Source organism: Schistocerca americana, chromosome 5, assembly GCF_021461395.2.
Source record: "Schistocerca americana isolate TAMUIC-IGC-003095 chromosome 5, iqSchAmer2.1, whole genome shotgun sequence".
NCBI lineage: Eukaryota > Metazoa > Arthropoda > Insecta > Orthoptera > Acrididae > Schistocerca > Schistocerca americana.
In genome coordinates, this window is record NC_060123.1 from 570,224,496 (window position 1) to 570,244,450 (window position 19,955).

Consider the following 19,955-nt stretch of genomic DNA (forward strand, 5'->3'; position numbering starts at 1 on the left):
CACACACACACACTTTATCCACCCGAAAAAAGGCCGTTGTCTTAATCAGTAAGCACCATGAATCTATTCAAAAGTTGGGTGTATGATAGCTTTATTTTGTTTTTAGTCTGCTTCAGGTTACTAACGGTTACAAAAGAACCATTTGTCAATGTTGCCATTTCATCCATTTAGTCGTCGCAAATTAACAAACGTGAGTCACTTCATTTCTACAAGGAATTTTTTAAAGAAAACGCTTGTCGCCCTCCGCAGATGAGGAAAATAACGTCACAGTTTTTGGGATGGAGTTGGCCGAATATGGGCGACGGAGAACTGCGATGACAGCTGTAATTATCGGTTTGTGTAAACACGAGCATCTTTGCCTCTGTCTAGATAATTACGCCATACAAAATATTGAACGTTTGAGGCAGTAGAAACTGCTGTTAAATTGTTTTTTCCTTTAATCATGGATAGTAGGAAAACGCCCTGGTGTGTTTGCATAGTTTTTTAATTTATTATCGCTTGCCTAGCGCGAAGGCTGCAGCTCTACGTTTGCCTAGCGAAATAAAGAAAGCGCCAATAAAAAAGGTCATCGCAATATCGGTATTTTAATTACTAGATACGCAGTGCTTTCATGACACTATCCGGCTAGGAATGAGGTCACGTATCTAGCGGGTTCTTACAGATGAACGAATAAAGCATATTTTAATCACTGTCTGTGGTTCCCGTAAAAACTGCTCGATGAACACAGTTCTAGAAAGGACGGGCCCTCAATGGTTTTAAATACCCATACTAACTTCTGTGCGTATAATTTCTATTTAATACTGGAATATCGTTCCGAAATGAAGCAGTTAAGTAAATTTCGAGAACGAGGCTGGCATCGTTGAGTACTTTCGCGTCATCCGTTATTAAAGACCACTCGTCAGATACTTAATTACACACTGGCAGCCATCCCTATGCTGGACGTTCGAGGAAAATGGAGATCAGAGAAAGTTTAGTTCTCGGAACCGTGACGGTAGAGCAGCTGCTTGCTCGTGTAATTGAGTCAAATTACATGCAATCTATAACCCGTTATACTACCTCTTGTACTTGAAAACTTTTCATTTTTCTTTCTATTTTATTGAAATTTTTATGTTAGGTTTTAAACTTTAATTCGTGGTACTCTGACAGAAACCAGAATAAGTGTTTTCAGAGTGGCATGATCCGCACTTTCTCATGCATAGAAAAGAGATTGATCATTAGTCACCTATCAGAAGTACTCTAATCCTTTAGCCTTTTAATGAAATTTTAAAAAAAATAATGTAAATAGTTACTTTTTAAAAAATTTTTTTTGTTATTAGTTATTTGCTCTTTCTTTCAGTCAGTACGAACTTTGTTGTAGAACCCCTTATTTACGTGTGGTAATAAAAATTCATTTAGACAGAATTAAGTACATTTAAAATTACGTGAACTTAGTCAACCCTCTCATGCTGATAAATTCATATTAACTGATTAAGAATATTTAGTTGAGAATTATATCTTTTACATAATTCGGCCTTGGCACACATTTTCTAAATGCAGTGGTTTATTTTTTTTTTTTTTTACTGAATTCCTTCCCGGCGTTAGGTATGGAACACAAGACTGTCTCTATTAGCAGAAAATGGTTAAATATTGCCAAGCCGACGTTTAGTTATCATTGATAAAACACACTTCACTATACATTTAAGTTATTTGAAAGAACCAACAAATCGTTAAATTTCAACGTTAACTATCCGCCTATGAATGCACAAATGTGAAACTAGTAATAAATTCCGTCAGTCTCTGGATCGCTGTAAAAGAAAAACATTTTCTTAATTCACTGCTAATTTTTATCTGCTCCCGATTTACGGGTTTGGTTAATTTTTCTTAGCGGAACAATTTTTTAAATGTGCCGCCGCTGCATATCGTTCGGTCGCGGCACAGCCCAGCAACACCGCTAAAAATGCTGAAAATTCGTTAAAGAAATATTATAGATGACATGGGCAAGCTAATTTACATTAGTAATACACACTTTTGATAAATTATAATGTATTTAGACCACAACAATAATTCAACTTACATTAGTTTGTAATTTCTCCTCGAATGGCGGCTAAATCTAGATACAGACAAATGAAGTCTACCCATTCATAAAATGCTACGTCACAGGTTCCTCTCTCTCTCTCAGCTCTCGAGGCAGACGACAAAGACTGCACACTACGTATTCCTATTTATATCACCATCAACCGTTAATGTCTCTTTGCAATCTGCGGCTGTATTTTACATTTTTGTTACCGCAGATATTGACACATTTCGTAATTACATTATGAGTGTAGAAATATTACAATCATAAATACATCGAGAATATTACTACAGAAAATATTACAATAATAACGAATGTCCTTTACACAAAATTAAATAATATTTTTTGTTTAATAATTACAGTATATACAAATTGCTTCATAGCGGCGTATATAGTACAATTAAATTTAAGTTTATTAATAGTGTGTGTGTTGCCAGGGAACGTTACAGCCTGCAACCAAAACTATTCTCAGGTGCGCATAATTTACTTGTTCAGAGACAGTGAAGTACTACTCTACTGTAAATATAAACTCAACGTCTCCTCTGTCGATTAATCATGTTTAGCCTTGCGTGATAATGGGAAACAATTCTAATTGTTAATAGGGACGCGCCATATCTTGTAATAACTGTATAGAATGGAGCTGTCCACTTTTTCAAAAAATTGTGGCCACGAATGTAGGTGTGCTTGCGTCCATAGGTGCAATAGTCGTAATACGGGCGAAGCAGTAGGGCTTTCCTAGCTTAAATTCCCATTCGTGAGTATTTGGGCTTGTTAGAATACCAAGAATAGCGTGCTTCTAGTAGGTGAGGCCTTTCCTTGTCATTTATCTTTATATTTTATTGAATCACTCTGTCAGCCATTTTTACAGCACGTACTACACAAAGAGTCAAATACAGGGCATGCCTTCTAAACCGTCTCCTTTTCTCGAAATCGGCTGAAATTCATTCCAGGCGAACCTTGAAGGACGAATTTAACTCTCGACTCTCACGTCATCATACGCTCTCATTCTATGGAACACTGCACAAAGATTTGAGTTTAAACCTAGATGCTGGTGCGTAGTGTAGCGGTGCCGAGCAGAACACCGCTATCTCACTTCCTCATTGCTTTGTTGGGAGGTTGCAGATCTACCTTGATAACCTTCAGGTTCGCCCAGTGTGTCGTCCATAGCACATATCTGGGACGTTGTTGGTCGGTATCTTGTTTCTTATGTTCTTACAACAATCGCTGTTGCTGTTCTGTTCACTCGAATATAATCAGTCTGGAGCGTATTTAGCAAGAACAAGAACCATCTTCGGGTTCATACAACGAAATGTAGAAGTGAATGCCATACGTGTCAGAGATCATAATATACAGATGTTTAATCCTAACCACTTCTAATTATAATTAATTTCATGTTATGTACCAAATTTGTGGTCCCAGATTCTTTTCAAAAATTGGTTCTTCTCATTGTTCTAATTTTCGCAAACATTAGAATAACAGGTACAAATTCTTGTGTATTAAGAATACGTAACTTTTAATTTCGTCAGAGAGTTGAACTTCTCTTAGGCCCGACTCGCCACCCGGATATAATGATTTAGCTTTTCCAATGTTGTACTTCATCCCTAATAACCTCTACGTTGATGGGGACATATTTTTGGCCTTTCTTCCTTTAACGTGGTGTCCTTGGCAAATGTGTTGACGTCATGCGCTTGATCTTCCGCTGGGTTTCACGTGTGGCTGTTACAGTATAGAATCGGAAACAAAGCGTCTGCATCCTTTCAACAAATGAAGTGGAAACATCGTGCATGGCCTCGTGATTTATATCGACAGATTTATGACGTATTTGGCGTAATTCATTGTGGTTAAAGCTTGTTAACATCACGTGTTTGCATGCAATTTGAATTATGGATTGTAAACAGCCTGCGGGCTATATTTCATTTCACCAGTGACATTCTGTCGGTATCCGCATCACTAAACTGCGCAGAGACCATGGTTTTACATTTTATTGGAACTTCGTTACTCGGTCTTATATTTGTACAGTACGCTTTGCTTTCTGACGATCTCCTGCACATCGACAATAAACCACCTTCGGAAACGCGTTTTCCCTTAAGTTTCACCGAGGTCCAACTATATTATCACTTTCAAACGGCTGTTACCTCGAGACAGTGTACAATAAACTTTTCGTATCTTTTGAAAACATTCGGAACCCCTTACTAATTACTAGAAGCCAGATGCTTTCGATCGTATTGCATCATCCATGGCAACTACGCGAAAAAGTAACAAGTTTTATAAGACGTGGGTCCGTAAATAGATACATGCAGATCAAATAGTCCAGTGAAATTAAACAGAGAAAGGGAGTGGTGGAAAAGAGAGACGCTGTCACAAATTAGTGCGTTTTTCAATGTTCTTGGAGATCTGTGTATATTCATTTGCTGGAAACTGCTGTTGGTTGTATAACTTTGGCTACAGTCATGGAATTTACCGTAGAATAATCTATAGAAAATTTAAGACTTCTTTTCTACTAATTAGTGTGCCGGCCGCGGTGGCCGAGCGGTTCTAGGCGTTTCAGTCCGGAACCGCAGGTTCGAATCCTGCCTCGGGCATGGATGTGTGTGATGTCCTTAGGTTGGTTAGGTTTAAGTAGTTCTAAGTTCTAGGGGACTGATGACCTAAGATGTTAAGTCCCATAGTGCTCAGAGCCATTTGAACCATACTAATCAGTGCACATTTTTAGTTAACCTCCAGTGGTTTTCATTCGGGAGGAAATATCGATGTATCGTTACTAACAATGCGAATTATGTTTTCTGTATCGTTTTACTTCTTGCGAGACTGAAAATAACAAAGAATTATACAAGTTTTTCATTTTTAACGAATTTTTAAATTGGATTCCTGGTCTCCTTAAAAAGGCATTGGATGCAGTTCTAGCTGAATGTAAAATTACCTTTGTTATACTTTGCCAATCATTAAAAATACGCTTTCAGACAATTCTGGGTACTGATAATACATAAAGCGAGAATAATATTGTCTATATGATGATGAAAGTTTAGCAGTAGCACCTCAGTCCTGTTCACAATCATGTTGGGAACTCGCATCGTGTTAATGTCAAATTTAAATTCGAAAAACAGTGTCAGTTTCGCATTTTCAGATCTTACGTAATTTACAAAATAGACGATTAGTTTGATCAGCAACAAGTAAATGACACTGTGTTTCAGTCAACAGTTCGTAGCATTATTGGAAAAAGAAACTAGGCTTTATGAGGTTTTTGTATGACAGAAATAAATGGCTTGCCTAATTTTTCCTTCTGTTATGGCTCGGTTGCAGGGGTATCAAGTAAAGTATAAAGTTCAAAGTGGAGTGAATTCGAGTTCATTATAAAATTGCAAACTCGGAATATCAGCGCTTTTTTCCCTAAGCTGTTGTAAATATTTTACGTTTCGTTGGGCCTGCGTCATAGTATACGTCATTATAAGACACAATGAAAATGATAATTCCAAAACTAGCTGCAGTAAGAGCATATATTTAATATTTTACACACAGACCTGTTTCGGAATAATTGCCGTTATCAAGTGACCTGCGAAAATAACATTGGTAAGACTGTCTATACGTAAATCGTGACTGTTTTGTGTTTTCGTTTCCTTTGGTACTTACGTCTGGTTTGAAGTGACAACCATATTGTATCTATAGTTAATTCTTTGTTAGGTCTTGGTATGCACAATATTTTCTGTAGTTACAAAATGCAAAAATATGTTTTTGACAGATATTTTCAGAGTTCAGTATTTTGAAATTTTTTTTTTTCCTACGATTCTGTATTCTTCATATATAAAAACAACATCTGTAATATTATCTCTGGTAAGCTGTCCATACGTTGTAAAATATAGCATCGTATAAAGAACTGTAAGAATATTGAACAGTCAAAATATCGATCAAAAACGTATTTTTACATTTTGTAACTACAAAAAACATTATATTCACCACGATTTGAGAGAAAAAATTGACTATAGGTGCAGTATGGTCGCTACTTCCAAGTACACGTGAGTACCAACGCATACGAAAACGCAGAACAGCCACTGGATGGAAGCCTTAGCACAGCTTAGCGATTTTACACAGGTTATTTTCGCAGGTCACGTAATAATTGCAGTTAAGCCACAACAGGCCTGTCGGGAAAAATAGCGAACATTATGTTATTGCAACTAGCTTTGGAGCTTTCATTTTTATTATTTCTTTGACCTGTTGTGGTCTTCAGTCTGGATTTGACGCAGCTGTGTACCCTGCTTTACCTGCTGCAAGTCTCTTCATCTTGCATAACTATTGCGCCCTACGTTCATTAGAACGTACGTACTTTACTCAAGCCTTCATCTCTGTACCACCAACACTCTCTTCCGTTGCTGAATTAATTAATTCTTTGGTGCCTCAACCTGAGTTCTATCAACCGATCAGTTTTTTTAGTCAGTCGTGATCAAACCACTCAAAAGAGGTGCATGCCATCGGGAAATATAATGAGTGTATTTCCCACTTGCTTTCAGCCGTTCACAGTACCAATAGCACGGCCATGTCGAATAATGATACACAGCTAAGTCGGTCGATCATCCAGGCTGTTGCCCCAGGAACTACTGAAAAGGCTGGTGCCCCTGTTCACGAATAATAGTGTGGCCTCTATATGATTGTACCAAAAGCACAGGAATGTATTGTTGAGACATGCAAGCCACAGCACCGTAGTACTGTTCATAGTTCGTTCGGGGATTTCTCAGAGAATTTTTTAAAAAACTTTTATCCTTAGATGTGGGTGGTTCATACGGGACTAAAGGTTGATACCTCTATATTGATTGCTTTTGTTTAAATACTTCTTCCATGGATACTCTGTTTTAGATTGAACAAATGGGCAGTCGGAAAATGCTGAGGAAGCAAAGGCTGTTGCACTATCTCTTTATAAAAAAGACAGGCAATGGTTAGCAGATATTTGTGCGTCTGTGAAAAGATTTACGCGCGAAGCATACGACGAGTACCACCATCATACCTTAGCAAAAGATCTGGTCGGGAACCCAAGAAAATTCTCGACCTGTGTAAAATCGCTAAGGTGTGCTAAGGCTTCCACATAGGAATGCCTTGACCAGTCTGGTGTGGGAGTAGAAGATAGCAAAACGAAAACCTAAGTTTTAAATCTTGCGTTCAAGAAATCTTTCACCCAGGAGAATTGTACAGACGTACCGTCGTCTGACCATCCCGTAAGGACGACGGAGTAATAAGCAACCCTGGCGTAGAGAAACAAGTGGAAGAGTTGAAAGCAAATCATTTGTCAGGTTCGCAAGGAACCCCAGTTCGGTTTTACAAAGAGTACTCCACGACATTAATCCCTTACATTAACCCTCGCATTTATCGCGAATCTCTAGCCCAGCGCAAAGACCCAAGCGACTGAAAAAAAAACGCAGGTGATTCCTGTATATAACAGGGGTACAAGAATGGACCCGAAAAATTACAGACCTATACCCTTAACATCGGTTTGCTGCAGTATTCTTGCATCGATATTGAGTTCGAATATACGAGAAGGTGATGAAGTTGAGTGACTGTAGGGAGATACAAAAAAATGGTTCAAATGGCCCTGAGCACTATGGAGGGAGATACAAGAGGACGTGACAAAATTTCTGGCTGGTCTGATGAATGGCTACTAGCTCTAAATGTACGAAAACAGTAAGTTAATGCGAATAAGTCGGAAAAACACTGAGGCGCGTTGCCACGTTTCGCGCTGCTCCCCCCGTCCAAGGTTCGAGTCCTCCGTCGGGTAAGGGTGTGTGTGTTGTCCTTAGTTTAAGTTAGCTTAAAGTTACAAGGTGTACAACTTTGCTTCCGCCGTATTTTCCCCAACATTTGAGGCTTCAATGAAACAAATTGGTTACACATGCATCATTCAAAGTATTTTCCATCGCTGGCCACTACTTTCTCCCATCTTCCGGACAGTGTACGAATCCCGCGTCGAAAACATTGTTCATCTTTTGAAGCGATCCATGAATCGATCCAATTTGTCATTTCTTCGTGAGATTGGAAGTGTTGGTCATCCAGGCCTTGCGCCATTGATCTAAACAGGTGATAGAGGGACCACTGTCTGGAGAATACGGCGGGTGGGGTAGGACTTCCCACTTTAACGTTTCCAAGTACGTTTTGACCTCTTTTGCAACGTGGGCTCGAGTGTTATCGTGCTGAAAAATCACTTTATCGTGCCTCTCGCTGTATTGCGGCCGTTTGTATTTTAATGCTCTGCTCAAACGCATTAACTGCGTTCGATAAGGAGCACCTGTGATTGTTTCACTTGTTTTTAACACATCATAGTACACGGCGCCGAGCTGGTCCCTCCAAATGCAGAGCATGATCTTGGAGCCGTGAATATTCGGTTTGGCCGTCGACGTGGAAGCATGGCCTGGATATCCCCATGACTTTTTTGCATTTAGCGTTATCGTAATGAACCCATTTTTCGTCCCCGGCCACAATGCGACGCAGAAATCCCTTCCGTTTTTGCCTCTGAAGCAACTGTTCATAAACACACAAACGCCGTTCAACGTCTCTTGGATTCAACTCACACGGGGCCCAATTTCCTTCTTTCTGAATCGTAGCCTTGAGACGTTTTGAAATAGATTGCCGCGTCACTGCAACTAATCGTGCCAATTCTTCTTGAGCTTGACGCGAGTCTTCACCCAGCAATGACTCCAGTTCTGCGTCTTCGAAAACATTCTCTCTTCCACCACTATGCCGGTCTGTGACGTTAAAATCACCGTTCTTGAAGCGTTGAAACCACTGACGACACGTTCTTTCACTTACAGCGTCCTTACCAAACATACTTGAGAGCATTCGATGAGACTCAGCCGCTGTTTTCTTCATATTGAAACAAAACAGTAACACCTCCCGCAAATGACGAGAGTTAGGCTCGTAAAATGGCATTTTCAATCAAGAACAAGTTTATGATGCAGGCACATATGGACTAATGTTTGAATGAGATTATGTTAACCGAGGTCCAAGTTAACTGCCTGACGTCTGCGATCTGTTTCTTTCGACCGCTACTTACCGTTGTCGGCACGTATCGGCAAACGGCGGAAGCAAAGTTGTACATCTTATAGATTAATTCGTGTGTAAGCCTAGGGACCAATGACCTCAACAGTTTGCTCTCATAGAACCTTACCACAAATTTCCAAAAAATTTCGGAAAAACAAAACCATAATGTTCGGATAAAGCATTAGTAGCTTGCTACTTAACACAGTCACCTCGTTTAAATATCGTGGTGTAACGTTGCAATGCGATATGAAATGGAACTAGCATGTGAAGATTGTGGTAGGGAAAGCGAATGTTTAGGAAAGCGTGATTGATCTGTAAAGGAGTCCGCACGTAGGACAGTAGTGCGACCTGTTATTGAGTAATGTTCGAGTATTTGGGATCCGCACCAGGTCAGATTACAGGAAGATATCGAAGCAGTTCAGGGGTGGGCTGCTAGATTTGTTACTGGTAGGTTCGAACAAACGCAAGTGTTACGAAGATGCTTCGGGAGCTCAAATGGGAATCCCTAGAAGGAAGAGGACGTTCTTTTCGAGGAACCGGCATTTGGAGCTGACTGGAGAACGCTTCTACTGCCGCCAACATACATTTCGCGTAAGGACCATGAAGAAAAGAAAAGAGAAATTAGGGCTTATGGATGCATTGACAGTTGTTTTTCCCTCGCTCTCTTTTCGTGTGGAACAGAAAGGAAAGTGATTAATAGAGCTACAGGACATAATTGCACCACGCACCGTGCCGGCCGGTGTGGCCGAGCGGTTCTAGGCGCTACAGTCTGGTTCAAATGGCTCTGAGCACCATGGGACTTAACTTCTGAGGTCATCGGTCCCCTAGAACTTAGCACTACTTAAACCTAACTAACCTAAGGACATCACACACATCCATGCCCGAGGCAGGATCTACAGTCTGGAACCGCGCGACCGCTACGGTCGCAGGTTCGAATCCTGCCTCGGGTATGGATGTGTGTGCTGTCCTTAGGTTAGTTAGGTTTAAGTGGTTCTAAGTTCTAGGGGACTGATGACCTTAGAAGATGAGTCCCATAGTGCTCAGAGCCATTTGAACCACGCACCGTATGGTCTCATGCGCAGTATGTATTTAGATGTAGACTTTTCGGCTTTTTTTTTTGCTGTTCTTATAACTGTTGTGAAGTATGAGCAGAGGATAAGTTGTAACATCTTCGTTACTCGCACATAATTCTCACTTTGCCAGAAGCGTTCACAGCCAAAGTAAAGCGAAGGCAGTGGCTCAGACTGTGTGTTTTGCGCAATACACGTGTCTCGCCTCTTCGTCTAGAGCGAGAAAGTCGAAAAGACTACGAAATCAGCGTACTAGGTGGGTCAGCGTGAACATGACGAGTGAAAGAAGTAGGGCCCCGGTAACGCGCGCAGCCGTGCGCTGGTCGCGAGTTAATTTTTGATGCGTCCGCGCCGTGCCGGACTGAGCTGGCTGCCGTGGTGACGTCAGACCCCGCGTAACGCTGCGTCGTTGGTCTTTGTGGGCTGTTGCGCTGTGGGCAGGCGGGCAGCCAGCCAGCGAGCTACCCTGCCTGTGTCACACCGGTGTCCGTCGAACTTCCCAAAACTTGCTGCTCCGGACTCCTGTGTGGGCGCACACGTCCTCATTCATCACCAATACAGTTGCGCCAAAGACTCTTGAGAACCTTCGATTACGGTGGGGTCGTTCCTGTTGAACTGATACACAGCGAAAGGCCATTTTAGATAGCTCGTGCAAATGTCGTGATGAATCTTCTTCTGAGTGAGGAAAAATTCTGTTACCACTGCTGTTCCAAACAAACACCGACTGGCAGCCGTGTCATATTCAGCCGAGCCCCACCAGAAAGACAGGTCGCAGCGCGTGACCCTTCAGGTCTTACGAATGCCAGCAGCTGTCTCTGGCGGGGAGCGAATAACTACTTCAGATGAAATTACAATGAAATGAATACCCCTAGCTGCATACAGGCGTTGATATAAGTCAACGGGGAAAGTTGAAAATGTGTGCCCCGACCGGGACTCGAACCCGGGATCTCCTGCTTACATGGCAGACGGTCTGTCCATCTGAGCCACCGAGGACACAGTGGATAGTGCGACTGCAGGTACTTACTTCTGGCACGCCTCCCGTGAGACTCACATTCCCAACTTATTGTCCCACACTACATTCATAGTGCCCCTGCCCATTATACTCTTTTTGCCAACAATTCTTTCCTCGATAGCACATGAAACATTAAGACCTTTACTGTGTACCTTTTCAATTAAATATTGATTTCCCGTGTTCTCTACATGGAGCCGAGAGTTCACGAAGTATGGCGGACAAGCTGAATAGTGTGACGTCACAAATTCGTTGCAGGCACCGTATATTTCCTTGGCCCCATCCTCAACCTATAGGCGTCACCAGATGCGGATGCGGAGGGGCATGTGGTCAGCACACCGCCCTCTCGGCCGTTGTCAGTTTTCGTGACCGGTGCCGATACTTCTCACTGAACTAGCTCCTCAGTTGGCCTCACAAGGGCTGAGTACATCCAGCTTGACTACAGCACTCGGCAAACCCGGACGGTGACCCAAGTGAAACTTCCTGGCAGATTAAAACTGTGTGCCCGACCGAGACTCGAAATCGGGACCTTTGCCTTTCGCGGGCAAGTGCTCTACCATCTGAGCTACCGAAGCACGACCACGCCCGGTCCTCACAGCTTTACTTCTGCCAGTATCTCGTCTCCTACCTTCCAAACTTCACAGAAGCTCTCCTGCGAAACTTGCAGAACTAGCACTCCTGAAAGAAAGGATATTGTGGTGACATGGCTTAGCCACAGCCTGGGGGATGTTTCCAGAATGAGATTTTCACTCTGCAGCGGAGTGTGCGCTGATATGAAACTTCCTGGTAGATTAAAACTGTGTGCCCGACCGAGACTCGAACTCGGGACCTTTGCCTTTCGCGGGCAAGTGCTCTACCATCTGAGATACTGGCAGAAGTAAAGCTGTGAGGACCGGCAGAAGTAAAGCTGTGAGGACCGGGCGTGAGTCGTGCTTCGGTAGCTCAGATTGTAGAGCACTTGCCCGCGAAAGGCAAAGGTCCCGAGTTCGAGTCTCGGTCGGGCACACAGTTTTAATCTGCCAGGAAGTTTCATATCAGCGCACACTCCGCTGCAGAGTGAAAATCTCATTCTGATGACCCAAGTGCTAGCCAAGCCCGGCAGCGCTTAACTCCGGTGACCTGACGGGAACCGGTGTTACCTCTGCGGAAAGTCCATACAGTTAATATTCCAGCTTCAGAACGCTGTAAACAACGAACCACTGCTTATAATCACGTCCAATTTGAACGGAATATTATCGAAGAAGATGGAAATAATATGTAAACAAAAAAATATCACGTAAATTTTGCTTCAAGATGGCCCTATGAGCGGCAGACTATGCAAAATGAAGGACGTGAGATGCACAGCTGTTTCTTAGTTTGTGTCTAAGACGCTCGGCGAGACTGTCTCAATGCAGGATTACACGCCGCTGGTAAAGCACTTCTGCAAGATTAGTGTCTGTGCATCAGTAGCTCTGCGGAAGTTCCAAACATTCAAGATTATGAAAAAAGGCGTTGGTCTCATGTCGCCAAGGGGCTGAAGGAAATAATTACGAAATTCGAAAAGATTGGTTCTTTTGACGTGCAGTGTTGCAGTGGGAGGAAAGCAACTGCTCCGTCGTATGTAGATCTTGTGGCCACAGCGTTGCACATGTCAGTGAGCACGGTGCATAAAATTCTACGAAATATTTTGCATAGCTGTCCATAAAAAATTACCCAGGTTTAGGAGATGCTTCTGGCTGATCTGCCAGTAAGACAAACATCTGCTGTAGAATTCCTCGCTCGCATGGAAGTGGGATCTGATCACGGTCATGGAACAAAAAATGGTTCAAATGACTCTGAGCACTATGGGACTTAACTTCTGAGGTCATCAGTCCCCTAGAACTTAGAACTACTTAAACCTAACTAACCTAAGGACATCACACACATCAATGCCCGAGGCAGGATTCGAACCTGCGATCGTAGCAGCAGCACGGTTCCAGACTGCAGCGCCTAGAACCGCTCGGCCACCCCGGCCGGCCTGGTCATGGAACATTCTGTGGACATACGAAGCCCATTTCCATCTCCCGGAACACGTCAATACACAGAATTGCAACAACTGGGAAAGGGAAAATCCGCTCACACGTCAACCGCTAACGCTTCATTCTGCAATGGTAACTGCGTAGTGCAGGCTGACGGCATTGTTGCCGGCCGATGTGGCAGAGCGGTTCTAGGTGCTTCAGTCCGGAACCGTGCGACTGCTACGGTCTCTGGTTCGAATCCTGCCTCTGGCATGGATGTATGTGATGTCCTTAGGTTAGTTAGGTTTAAGTAGTTCTAGCCGACTGATGACCTCAGATGTTAAGTCCCATAGTGCTGAGAGCGATTTGAACCATTTGAACGGCATTGCTTATCGCAAGGACATATTTTTTCGAGGAGGTGCGTTCTGCGGGTCCTCTATCGTTAATGGTAAACACTATGAGAGAGTATCGCGCACGGTCATTGCAACCCTACAACAGCGTAAAAGCGTGGGCAGGATCGTTTGTATGCAACATGGCCCTCCGCACACACACAGCCAGTGAAGCAGTCTGGTGCAGAGGAATTTTGGAAATGCTAGAATTATCATCCGTCAATCCTCTACAGCCAGGCCGTCCGATCACCTGATCTTAATCTGAGTGACTTTTAAAATGTTCAAATGTGTGTGAAATCTTATGGGACTTAGCTGCTAAGGTCATCAGTCCCTAAGCTTACACACTACTTAACCTAAATTATCCTAAGGGCAAACACACACACACACACACATATCCGAGGGAGGACTCGAACCTCCGCCGGGACCAGCTGCACGGTCCATGACTCTAGCGCCGTAGACCGCTCGGCTAATCCCGCGCGGCTGAGTGACATGGCCGTGGAAATATCTGAAAATACTGTGTTAAGTGTTCCGATTACAAGCTTGGCTGAACTGCAGGCACGCATTGCACAAGGAATTCTGAACGTGTCCCCTGAGACACTACGCCGGCCGGAGTGGCCGTGCAGTTCTAGGCGCTGCAGTCTGGAACCGCGTGACCGCTACGGTCGCAGGTTCGAATCCTGCCTCGGGCATGGATGTGTGTGATGTCCTTAGGTTAGTTAGGTTTAAGTAGTTCTAAGTTCTAGGGGACTGATGACCACAGCAGTTAAGTCCCATAGTGCTCAGAGCCATTTGAACCTGAGACACTCCGATCTGTTGCGGAACACACTGTTCCTCTATTTCAGCTACTGGCAGAAAACGGTGGGCAGCGTATGGAATATGTCTTGCGACCGTCTCACGACAGTTAAAAACCGATTTCATTGTTTCTTTTTACGCGACTTTTGGTCTTATGACAATTAAAAATCGATTTGACCCTTCCGATGTGCTACGACCTTCCCGTGGTGGACAGGCTAACCTAACAGCGCTACAACTGTTGAATGTCAAACTAGTGCAGTCATCAACATTACACGGTATGGTTGGTTTAATGTGGAATTCACACCATACCATCGCAGTGCGGGTCATCTGTCATTTGTAGCAGAACACTTTCACGTTACGACGCGTACAGAGCCATCTAATAGAGAAATTTTCGTTAATTTTTTTCTTACCATAACGTTTCCCCCTTCTTCAATAATATTCCGTTCAAATTGAATGTCATTTGCTCTGTATAGTTTTCCCAACTGTTGCTATGTGCTTTTCATTCGTGCTTTGTTTGTGATATGGTATCTGTATGTACTAGTCGACCACAATATTATTCCACCTGGGAGTGAAAGTGATTCGGTCCGCTTATCGTGTGTCAGCGTGTAATTGGATTGTAGTATACACACAACTGTCCTGAAAACATTGATAGTGCGATGCGTTTTCGTTAGTCACCTCTGTACTTGTTTGCTGTAACGTCATCACGTGTGTCCAGTAAAGGCTAGGTGCAATAATATCGCGGATGAGTAGTAGTACGGTATTCGTCTGTTATATGTGTGCGTTTCTTACTGTTTTCTGTCTAACATCATCTGTGAGTTGTTATGTATATTGATTTGGTCATGCAACACTTTCTTGTTCGTTGCGAAGGCTCTTTGTGCGTGGAAGTTTTCCTGTAACACTTGATAGGGCTTGCGCATAAACCACCTAATGTGTAACAGGGTATGAAAATTTTTAGAGTGAACAATTACAGCTGCAAACTCCATTACAGGAAAACTTCCACTTACAAAGCGCCCTCTCAGTAAACAAGAAAGTAATAAATCACCAAATAAATATGTAACAACTCATGATATTAGACACTAAAACAACAAGAATCAGAGATACAGAACATAACCAGACTAAATATTAACTTCATGTCTCTCTCTCTCGCACACACATGTGAACTACACATGGACACCACAACACAAACAAAAGATTAATTAAAAACAGCTAACGACAATTGGGAACATTATATACAGCAAACACTTGCAACCAACAAACAGTGAGAGTGAAATGCTCAATTAAAAACGGACACCGTTGTGTACGCAGATTAACTAAGTGCAACTCTAATTACTATATAACTTCATTATTGTGTACATAAGACATGTATTACAGAGCTCTGAAGAATGCGTGTGGCACAAAACTTCAGCATTACATCTAGTTGCAAAGACGGAGCACACCTCTAAGAACATAGAAGCAACTAAGGAACGACGGAAAACATAAAAAATTACAAAGAGAATATTATTGTATGATGTAAGATATGTTTAAAATATCCGCTTTTTGATTTCGTTTATTCCTGTTAATTTAATTGCATACAGGCAGTTTTATGATTCAGAGAATAAGTGAAACAACATTGCAGTACTCGTTTATTTATCAAGACTTAAGTTCTTAGAACATCCAGAATTAAATAATGGCGAACCATTTTATTTTATTGTCATGTTGTTGTTGTTGTTGTTGTTGTTGTTGTTGTCTTCAGTCCTGAGACTGGTTTGATGCAGCTCTCCATGCTACTCTATCCTGTGCAAGCTTCTTCATCTCCCAGTACCTACTGCAACCTACATCCTTCTGAATCTGCTTAGTGTATTCATCTCTTGGTCTCGCTCTACGATTTTTACCCTCCACGCTGCCCTCCAATACTAAATTGGTGATCCCTTGATGCCTCAGAACATGTCCTACCAACCGATCCCTTCATCGAGTCAAGTTGTGCCACAAACTCCTCTTCTCCCCAATTCTATTCAATACCTCCTCATTAGTTATGTGATCTTCCCATCTAATCTTCAGCATTCTTCTGTAGCACCACATTTCGAAAGCTTCTATTCTCTTCTTGTCTAAACTATTTATCGTCCATGTTTCACTTCCATACATGGCAACTCTCCATACAAATACTTTCAGGAACGACTTCCTGACACTTAAATAAATACTCGATGTTAACAAATTTCTCTTCTTCGGAAACGCTTTCCTTGCCATTGCCAGTCTACATTTTATATCCTCTCTACTTCGACCATCATCAGTTATTTTGCTCCCCAAATAGAAAAACTCCTTTACTACTCTAAGTGTCTCATTTTACTGTCGTACCATATTGAAATTTTGATGATACGAATATATCTGTTATCCTGGACGACGTCCAGCAAACTTTGGTTCGGAGTAATAATATTTACGCCAGAGCACGTTTTAAAAAGCAAGCGCATTCCTCGCTACAATGACTGGGATAACATCATCTCGGCACAGACCTTCCATTTTGAGTATTAAAGGGATTTGTCAAATACGTTTTAGACCTCTGGAAGAATTGTAATTCTGGATTAACCCTCCCCCTACTCCTCCGTCCAGGGAGACCTTCGCACCTCCCTCTCTCCTCCTGCACTCACCCCCACGCCCTCGGACTTAAAGAGTTCTGCTTCCACATTTCTCTCAGTCAAGCCCCTTTATTTCCCCTCATTCACTTCGTATTTTGATCTTATCCATGAACAGTCAGTACCGTTATGAATTTTGTGAGTCGTGAAAACACGACACGCAAAGGTCCGTTTATTCTAACTTGTCACAAAGGTATTTTAGAAAAAAAAATCGCACTGTAGCATCATCAAGGATGTGAAAGAATGTCAGACTTCGACTGGTACGGTCTGAAGCTATTTTGCATAACTCCCAGAACTGACACCACTTACTGATAAGTATTTTCTGGGGCAATCACATTCATGACTGTATCAACATCTGTTCCACACATTTCGTACTGGGCTGTTATTGTTCATTAATTATCTGCCGAAAATGAAGAAGAATCCAGGCAAACTGGCTCTTTTTTTGTTAGCAGTTCCTGAGTGTTTTCTTCTTCGTTAATGACGTTTAACATTCCTTGAATTAATGATGTTATTTTCTCATTACAGTACTGCTCGAGAGATGTACTTTGGAGACTGAATGAAATGTAAACGATCTGTTATCAGTTTTTCTAGATATCACACGGAGCGGTGCGTCGGTAGTAGAATCTCGGTGTTGGTGTAGCGTGGGAACAGAGTTCGCAAGCTCAGCTAACGTAGAACTCAATTAACGGGACTTCGGCGCTAGAGGCTCTCGAAAGTTCTTTAGTGCTGAAGTCGAATGCAAACTAATCGCTGCCACACGAGCTCCTAGCAAGCGACCAAGTTACAAGGTAAAAGAGGGCTGGAACCCCTAAGACTGTTATGTAAATTCTTTTTAACTTTTCGATGTCGCGTCTAGAACGTTGTTACGCTCATAAACATTGTTTGTTGTTCACAAAATTGGAGAAGTTTGTTTGTTTGAGAGAACTTTTTGCCTTACAACTGTGGCTGGTGATGTTTGCCGTTTTTATTCGGGCCTGAGACCGCCGTTATGAGCTAATGCTTAACTTCAGGTGTTATTGCATACAGCGTATAAACCAATTGTTTTGTTAATAGTAGGGAGTCGCAACACGTCTGCCGACGAGCAGGAAGAAAAGTAGATTAAACAAAAATGTCATCGTGTTATATCATCCACGTTTTCTGATAGATCCCTTAGGTTTTATATGTCTGAAATATTTCTCTCAGCTGTGTGGAAAATACTAAAATCGCCTACCTATACAGTTAGCTTGCACATGGAATCTATGTGTACACTATTTGAATTACTCGATGGAGTAATGGTCGCTTGGCTTCTACAGCGATATAAACTTCTGAGAACAAACTTACATGCCTCCGAAATTGATAACATAATGTAAACATGAACATCATGAAAAGTTAGTTCAGCAGAATATTCTAAACTTACGGTATAGGCCACCCTCCTTCATTTGACGTTCGTCCGAGATTTCGCTGTATAATCCGAGATTTTTCTGTATTCCAAGCCAACAAAGAAGGGAATAGATCTTTTCATTTTCTTCATCGCTTCCTGTCGATCGGTATATTTCTCAACAGCAGCGGAAAGATGAACTGTCGGTTCATCGTAACTGCCGTTACAGCGTGTAGCAGATGATATTGTTTAGTGCAAAAAAAGTCTGCTTGAATCCAAACTGAAATGATATACCTCTCCATCTATCTTGCATGTGTAACTTGTATCTAGCACTCTATTTGGGAGTGTTATTGACTCACTAAAAATCAAATGGTGCATTAATATCTCACTGAAATGAACCTCATCCTCTATAAGTAACATTCGTAGCATATAGCCTCAGTCCAAGTTGAAAGATTTTCCGCGCGGAAAATGCCCACAGCGAGTGCGAAATACCAGGGTAGAGTAATTCTTTCGATTGAAATTGGCATAATTTGAAAGAATAATTAAAATAAAATAATAGTAGCTGATATCGTGGTACAAAATAAAATCAGTCTAATTTAAAAATAACTGGATGCGCAAAAATTCAGAAAACTGTATTCGCTGACGGAAGACTCACTTACATGGGCCGGCCGAAGTGGCCGTGCGGTTAAAGGCGCTGCAGTCTGGAACCGCAAGACCGCTACGGTCGCAGGTTCGAATCCTGCCTCGGGCATGGATGTTTGTGATGTCCTTAGGTTAGTTAGGTTTAACTAGTTCTAAGTTCTAGGGGACTAATGACCTCAGCAGTTGAGTCCCATGGTGCTCAGAGCCATTTGAACCATTTTGAACTTACATGGAAAAGATGTATGAAAGTCTACGGTCATTAGCACGAATGGACGACTCTCTCTTGACCAAGAAAAACTTCCACATCATCCGACAATCCAAAATTCAGTGGCTGGCAGGCACCCAAAGTGTCCTCAGAGAAATCAGTTTTGACCCACTGGCAACTATGAACTACATACAGGCGGAAAATCAATACAGATAACTTTAAGGCCAAGATCCCCACAGGAGGGAGTCTGAAACTTAAAAACGCATGCGTGGACTCAGGAAAGAAGACCGGCCCAAAATGAAACGATGACGAAGTTTTGGGAAGATGAGAGTAACAAGAAATCCAGTGCTAGCAAGGGGAACTCTCCGTTGCACCCTTTCAGATTCAGTGTAAACTGGCCCATTGGACAACCCGTCATAAACTGTAAACATATCGAGCATGAAAACAGGAAGAAGGTGTACTGAACTGTGAACCAGTAAGCAATATAGAAACAGTGAACGGTCCAAGCTCAAGAGGTGCAACATAGAGCGAATCGCAAGAACCACCGTGTCGTGTTGTGTGGTCATGGTGATGGACTTCAAAGCGGGAGATACGTGTTCAAATATCGCTCCTGTCCCATTTTTTCCACAAAATTATGAACTTTCCCTCCGGTTATTGACGTGTCTGGTCTCCTTCTGTAGTCTTGGCAACTGTCATACTATACGAGGTTTGTCCGGAAAATTCGTATAAAAGTTGAATAATGTCTTTGTTACAAGTTGCAGTCACCGCCAGGTGGGACTGCTGCTGTAATCAATCCCATGAACGCTCAGTTCGAGTCAGAGCACTCTGCATGAAGGTGG

At 42.3% G+C, this 19,955-nt stretch overlaps 1 protein-coding gene across 1 annotated transcript in view; it reads left to right on the forward strand.

Moving 5' to 3' along the window:
* The window catches only part of LOC124615300 (neural-cadherin-like), an 874,915-nt gene that overhangs the window by 643,340 nt on the left and 211,620 nt on the right, over nucleotides 1-19,955 (forward strand). The window lies entirely within an intron of this gene.